Source organism: Carassius carassius, chromosome 48, assembly GCF_963082965.1.
Source record: "Carassius carassius chromosome 48, fCarCar2.1, whole genome shotgun sequence".
In the NCBI taxonomy this organism is placed as follows: domain Eukaryota; kingdom Metazoa; phylum Chordata; class Actinopteri; order Cypriniformes; family Cyprinidae; genus Carassius; species Carassius carassius.
The window spans coordinates 14,596,701-14,604,587 of record NC_081802.1 but is presented as its reverse complement, the minus strand read 5'-3'; the positions used below and the strand labels follow the sequence as shown (position 1 = coordinate 14,604,587).

The window sequence follows — 7,887 nt, the reverse complement described above, 5'->3', positions numbered from 1 at the left end:
AGTATTCTGCTAAGAAAACACCATAGAAGATGGGTAAAGAATAGCTCCATCATTGTTCAATGTAAAAAAAAACAACTACTTAAAAACATACTTTGTTAGTTTTAATAAATAAAACATTTTTTAAAAAGCAAGGAAATTTATCTGCCAAATTTTTCTTTTTGCTGTATCTAAAACGTACCGAACCGTACCGAACCGAACCGTGACACCAGTGTATCGTATCGAACCGAACCGTGAATTTTGTGAACCGTTACACCCCTAAATCAGAATCAGAATCAGAATCAAAATCAGAAAGAGCTTTATTGCCAAGTATGCTTGCGCATACAAGGAATTTGTTTTAGTGACATAAGCTTCCAGTAAACAGAGACAACAACACACAGACAAAAAAAAAAAAAAAAAAAAAAAAATTATTTACAGGAGATTTACAAATTGGCAAATAAATAAGTGTATTAACAATTGTGCTATAAATGATAATGGAATAGGATTGAGTGAGATGCGGGAATGTTCTAGGATGGAGGGGTAACAAATAAATATAAGGATATTGCACATTTTTGCATAAGTTTAAGTGGGAAACATTTAACTGTTCATGAGGTAGATTGCCTGGGGGAAGAAACTATTCTTGTGCCTTGCTGTTCTTGTATTTGGGGCTATGAGGCGCCGGCCAGATGGCAAAAGTTCAAAGATGGGGTGACTTGGATGTGAGGGATCCAGAGTGATTTTCTGAGTCCTTTTCCTCACTCTGGATGTGTACAGTTCTTGGAGGGTGGGCAGGGGAGCACCAATAATCCTTTCAGCAGTCCGAACAGTTCTCTGTAGTCTTCTGATATCTGATTTTGTAGCTGAACCAAACCAGACAGTAATTGAAGTACACAGGACTGACTCAATGACGGCTGAGTAGAACTGTTTCAGCAGCTCCTGTGGCAGGTTAAACTTCCTCAGCTGGCGAAGGAAGTACAACCTTTGTTGGGCTTTTTTCACAATGGAGCCAATGTGATTGTCCCACTTCAGGTCCTGAGAGATGGTGGTTCCCAGGAATCTGAATGACTCCACTGCAGTCACAGTGCTGTTCATGATGGTGAGTGGGGAAAGTGCAGGGGGGTTTCTCCTAAAGTCCACAGTCATCTCCACTGTTTTGAGCGTGTTCAGCTCCAGGTTGTTAAGACTGCACCAGACAGCCAGCTGCTCAACCTCCTGTCTGTAAGCAGACTCGTCACCGTCCTGGATGAGGCCGATGACTGTAGTGTCGTCTGCAAACTTCAGGAGCTTGACAGAGGGGTCTTTAGAGGTGCAGTCGTTGGTGTACAAGGAGAAGAGCAGAGGGGAGAGAACACATCCCTGAGGGGCACCAGTGTTGGTGGAGCAGCTGTTTGACATGAATTTCCCCAGTCTCACTAACTGTTGCCTATCTGTCAGAAAGCTGGTGATCCACTGACAGATAGAGCTAGGAACAGAGAGCTGGGTCAGTTTGGTCTGGAGGGTTGTTGGGATGATGGTGTTGAAAGCCGAACTAAAGTCCACAAACAGGATCCTCACATAAGTCCCTGTTTTGTCCAGATGTTGCAGGATGAAGTGCAATGCCATGTTGATTGCATCATCCACGGACCTGTTTGCTCGGTACGCAAACTGCAGGGGGTCCAGTAAGGGTCCAGTGATGTCCTTCAGATAAGCCAGAACCAGTTTTTCAAACGACTTCATGACGACAGACGTTAGAGCCACAGGTCTGTAGTCGTTAAGTCCTGTTATCTTGGGTTTCTTTGGAATGGGGATTATGGTTGAGCGTTTGAAGCAGGAAGGCACTTCACACAACTCCAGAGATCTGTTGAAGATCTGTGAAAAGATGGGGGCCAGCTGGTCAGCACAGGTTTTCAGACAGGCTGGTGTAACGCCATCTGGGCCTGGTGCTTTTCTTCTTTTGTTTTTCTTGAAGACCTGGCGCACATCATCTTCACAGATTTGAAGAGCAGGAGGTATGGAGAGGGGGATTGCAGGAGGTGTTAATGGTTGTGTAAGGAGATGGTCAGAGTGGGTGTTGGGGGTTTCAAATCTACAATAAAACTCATTCAGGTCGTTAGCAAGTCGTTGATTAGCCTCAGTGCAAGGGGATGGTGTCTTGTAGTTTGTGATGGCTCTCAGTCCTCTCCAAACTGAAGTAGGACTTCAGTTTGGAGTATATGTATATATATATATATATAAATATATATATATATATACACACACACACACACACACACACACACACACACACATAAATAACATAAAATACATAAAATAAAAACTTGTGTATTTATATGCAGTGTCATTATTACTGATAAACAATTTGGTTTTATTATTACATTTTATTTTACATTTTCTGTTAGTTTTTGTAATTTTTAATTTCAATGTTGTTGGTTTTTATTTTATACTTTTCCACATTTTTTAGTTTTATTGATTGGTTTGAGTTTTTTTGGTACTTAATTTATAAAAAAAAAAAAGAGAAATGTCACCTTGACAGCTAGCTAGAATAAAATATTTTGACTTTTTTTTTCTTTCATTCTTTTTAATTTTAGTTATTGTCATTTCAAGTAACAAAACATTTTCTGGTTTTAGTTTTAGTTCCTTATAAGAACCCTGTTGATGAGTGTGTAAGACCTCTTTGTCAGTCACCTGCAGAGCTCACTTTGGCTCTTTGACTCTTATCCTGGGACACAAGGCCTTTGTTTCTCCACGGCACACACTCAGGCCATTCCAGAACGAGAAAACAGATCACCACGAGGTACCAGTGAGCCCTGGACAGAGAGCAAACAGAGCGGGTTATAAAGCAGGAGAGGAAGTAGAAGTCAGTGATCTGTGATAAAGCCTTGGAAACTTTACCAACTTAAGTAAAGTTAATGATACCCTTATACTGGCCAAATAGAAGTGCGTTAACGTATTAATACTCAATGTTGCTTCAATTCATAATCACCAGCAACATCATCATAAAAAATACTTTATCACCAAGTCCTAGTACAGGATAATCCTCGAACTGGGACGATGGACATTCCCGAGTTTGTGATTCATCTGTGCCATGTCGTACTGTGCGAGTGTGTGAACGTACAGTGTGTGTCCTGCGTGGTTATTGCTTTTATGGGAACATGGAGTCTTTCTCGCAGTTCGGCATTATGGACTTTTACCTTGTTGCAGTGATTCATCCTGATATTCATAACGCTCAATCCAACATGCTCTGTTGTTGTCGGATATCAAACAACTACACATGGCTTCGACATGCATCCTGGCTACTGAGCAAAAGAACATTCAGTAAAGTGTGTTTGAGATGTCGTAACCATTTGCAAAGGTTTACGATGCGCTCTGACGTTGAAAATGCACTAAGCTGGTGGTTCATTTTGTCTCATTTTCAATGTTGAAATCTTGTTCTGTTCCAAGACAGAATTTCACACAGGTGACACTCCTGAAATATTTATTATAAATAAACATACACTACCGTCCCATACACACACACACACACACACACACACAAAACACTCTGTTTTTGACACTGATAATAATAATAAAAAAATAAAAAAGAATAATATATATATATATATATATATATATATATATATATATATATATATATATATATATATATATATATATATATATACTGAGCAGCAAATAAGCATAATAGAATGATTTCTGAAGGATCATGTGACACAGTAGACTAAGTAATGATGCTGAAAATTCAGGAATACATTAAATTTTACAAAGTAGTTATATTTATTTTAAATTGTCATAATATTTCACAATATTACTATATTATTGTATTTTTTTATTACATAAAGTCAACATTTTTGAATAACAGCGTTTACTTCATTATTATTATTTTTTTTTTAAGTTAATAGTATTTAAAAATATTATTTTACCCAACATTTGGTGTCTGTCTGAATTGTGCATGTGTGTGTTTTAAATTTAAATTCCTGATTTACGGGTATAAAAAGGTAGTCCTTGCTAAAGATGTCCACGTGACGTGTCCACTTTCTGTACAGGGCTCTGTGGAAAAACACCACAGTCATTCACACTGGCAGGAAATGCACAAATTAAAAATAAATTCCCTAAAGTTAAATTACATTCATTTTTGGTTGTACTATCTCTTTAAACCCAGTGTAAAAGGTGATTTGTTACATGCTGCTAGATCTTTCTAGATCTTTCGCCCACATCTTTGTCGGTTCTTTCCAACAGAAGGTACCTGAAGGGAGTATTTATTTTTGGGGAAAATATCAGATCTAATTTAACAAGCTGAAACCCTCAGAAGTACTCTCAGACTCACTTGAGGTAGAAGTCAATGATGACGTTGTTGAGAAACTCGCCATCCTTGAGGCACTCCAGGTCCTCGGTTGTCGCGGTAATGGGGTGGCGGGTACTGGATCAGCCTGGTGGAAAAATTTCAAACAAGCTCCTCATAGAAAATGTAAGTTCAGCTTCCAAAAATACAATCCTATGCACTAATCATGGCGTATCAATATTGACTTACAAATTAAATCTAAATTTCACTGTCTGTTTGGAAACTTCAACAACTTGATGGAAAGTTAGTGGTATGGAAACAACTTGGAAGAGCCAGGGAACGTCAGTGTTTGGGTTCCAACTGCTGAGCTTTTGGCTTAATCATTGCTTTCAAATATGAAATTAAAGGTGAAAAGTGTCATTTCTCCACCTCTAGTGGCACCAAAGAGGATTGCAAAAATAATGGCAAGTACAACAAGAAGTTTCTTGTTTTCCATTGCAAAAGTAAATCAATATACATGAATATGTATCAAAAAGGTTTTATTTATTTTTTTGATGGGTTTTTGGTTTAATGTCCGAAGTTCTGTGGTTAAGACAAACTGAATATATGGTCACATTTTATTCTACAAAATAAAATTCATCAGTAATACCACATCGTTTTTCTAAAGTTTTGCTTGTGAAAATGAAAATGGCGGTTGCTAACAAGTGTCTAAATGGCACTACAGTGGCTGTTGGGGACATTAAATGTCATCATGATGAACAGGAAAAGCTAATAACAGAGGTTTATCTGGGTAACTGAAGAAGTTGCTGTACTATATTTTAGGAAAAGGCTACAATATCATAATATTTGGGTTTGTTGACATGAAACATTAAATCCAGTACCTGCGTGGTGAGCTCTGTTGCAGGCTGTGGCTCCGGAGGGTCTTCTAACTGTTGGCTCTCTTAGCCAGCTGCTGGTCTCACTCGTGTTTTCCTCCTGGGGATATGTGAACCAGGTCAGACATTTAGACATTTACATTTAAACATTTAGAGATTTCAAACCAGCAGCCTGTGGTTGGAGTGTCCAAACCTTTCAACCTTCACATTCATTGGCTACGGTTGCTATAGTGTGCAAATTACATTGGATTGTATTTAAAAGAGGATTGTAAACACAGGTTGGGAAAATATCAAGAGAGCAAACATGATGGACTCAAAGTGCCAGTAGATTTGAGGACGATATGTGTCAAGAAGAAGAAAAATGAAAAGTGAGAAGAGCAACGCCATGTGCTGCCTGTTTAGGGCGGATAGTCATGCTCCATCTCTGTTGAGAGCTGAGCCAGCTCATAAAATGCAAGAAACGAAAGAAAGAAAGAAAGTAGAATGAGTCTGAGGTGGCCTACTTCCATTGCTGCCAGCTGGAACCTTCAAAACCGAAAAAGCCCCAAGAGTCCTGGTGCCCACATGCAGATGGGGCCCCAAAAAAGGCCCACATATGTACTAAAGTTGTAGTACCCCCAACATTCAGCAGCCATGAGCTCCCACCCATGTCATAAAGACTCTGGAGAGAGTGACACAACGGCCACTTCAACAGAACCCAAGAGAGGGGGAACTGCTTAGCTACTATCCATAAAAGCAGCCAAGTTTCCTTCTCTGCTCCATATCTACATACCAGCACAGCCTCCATTGGACCATGGCTAACCTCACTCCTACTCTTATATTGGGCCGCATAATTCCACTGGTGCCCTATCATGCCTGAACCTCAAATTCCTGCCAATTTCTGGCCAACCCATTGAATGCTGTGAAAGGAAGCAATAGAGAGGGTCAAATTAATGGATGGAAGTATAGATAGACAAATTAAGGGACAAATAGACAAAGGAACAAAAGATGGTTAGATAGATGGACAAAAGAATGGATACAAAGGATTGATGGATGGTCAAAGGAATAAAGGATGGATGGATGAATGATCAAAGGAACGAAGGATGGATGGATGGATGGATAATGAAGGTATAAGTAAACAAAAGAATGAAGGATGATCAGATGAAAGGACAAATAAATAAATAGACAGAAACAGGAATGAAGGACAGACGGACAGATGGATGAATAAAAAAGAATGGATAAAAGAAGAAAAAGCTAAAGAATAGATGAAGGGATGAAGAACATTCTGTAAACATTGTGTCAACTTATTTCGCAAGTATGATGAACAGAGATAGATGGACGGACGCTGAAGTGCAGGCCCTTGTAACAAATGTAGCACTGTCAGTAATCGTTAGAGATTCTTAGTCCTCCTTTCTGTTCTTTCAATCACTTTACGAATACATCGAAATTCCATGTCCATTATTGTGAAACCCATGAGACACAACAACAAAAAAAAACACAGCTTCGATCATAGTTCTGGAACTAAAGCGGTGCGAAAGGCCAAATCGATGCGTTTGTGTAAGAAAAATATCCTTATTTAAAACTTTATAACAGTAATATCTAGCTTCCACGAGTGGTGTTCCAGCGGATGACGTAGGACCATATATTTGGTCATGGCCTAACAATTAGAGACTTGTAACCCAAAAAGCATAAGGAGTGTCTGCTCTCTATAGCTCTCCCGGTACTTTGATGTCAAACACCGATTCGTCTGCACAGCGCAAACAAAGCCAAAACCTGGATAATTTATGCAATATAGAAATCCTGGCCAGGATGTGTCTGGGAAAAAGGGCACGTATGTTCACCCCACCTGTAGTTATTGTCCCTGGAATGAACAGGCGTTTAGAATGTGAACGCTAATTGCTAATGGTTAATGCTAACCAATAGCCAAGCAGCTACTTAGCCCTTGTTTTAAAAAAACTAGCTGATATTTACCACATGCTCTGAACTCCAAACATCACATTACACAAGTCAAATTTTAAACAGCAACTGACGTTGACTTGACTAGAGTAACCTTTAAGTGCGCACTCGCATATGTATGTCAATGCCAATCGCTAACAACCCCGAACTTATCAAAGGCTTGATAAAGGCTTTGGTTCTTGAAACAGGAAAGCCTCATTTAAATGATTATCAATGTGAACTATCATTGGTACAGTCTGATATTTAATGCCAATTTGTCGCAATCTAATGTCCCGCCACATATTTATTTTTCTTGATAAATATCCTCTTTGTCACATTACGCAAGTAAAATGTGTTTCAAACAACAACTGGCAATTGATTAGCTTTTAGGCACATGCTAGCATATGTACACCAATGCTAGTAGCTAACAGCCACAAATTTATCACAAAGGCTTGATAAAATGGTCTCTTTGGCTTCTGAAACAGTAAGGCCTTGTTCAAATGAGTTGTTTTAATGTCTCTCGAGTGGGTAGCTTAGACCCTAGAAAGATAAGAATGTAAATATGCTTGTCTAAAACCCTCATAAGCATCTTATACACACACAGGTGCCCTATTGAACACATTCAGTAATACGGGGATGACTGAAGTCAGGCAAACAAGTTCTCTGCTCTTCCTCTGTCTCACACGTATAAATAGAGTGTTAATCTGAGCCGTCTTAGCGGTGAAACTAAGAGAGAGGAGGGAGAGACAGAGGGTCACAGACAGTTGAGGAGAGCCGTGACCTGGGACAAAACAGGGTGAAGGGTCAAAGAACTCGCCCATCTAATGAGCCAATCGGGTGTAATTACACTTATTTACCACATGG

At 39.3% G+C, this 7,887-nt stretch overlaps 1 pseudogene; it reads right to left on the bottom strand.

The window, feature by feature from the left end:
- Positions 1 to 2,632: 2,632 nt before the first annotated feature.
- LOC132131411 (uncharacterized) overlaps positions 2,633 to 7,887 on the bottom strand; it is a 28,263-nt pseudogene continuing 23,008 nt past the window's right edge.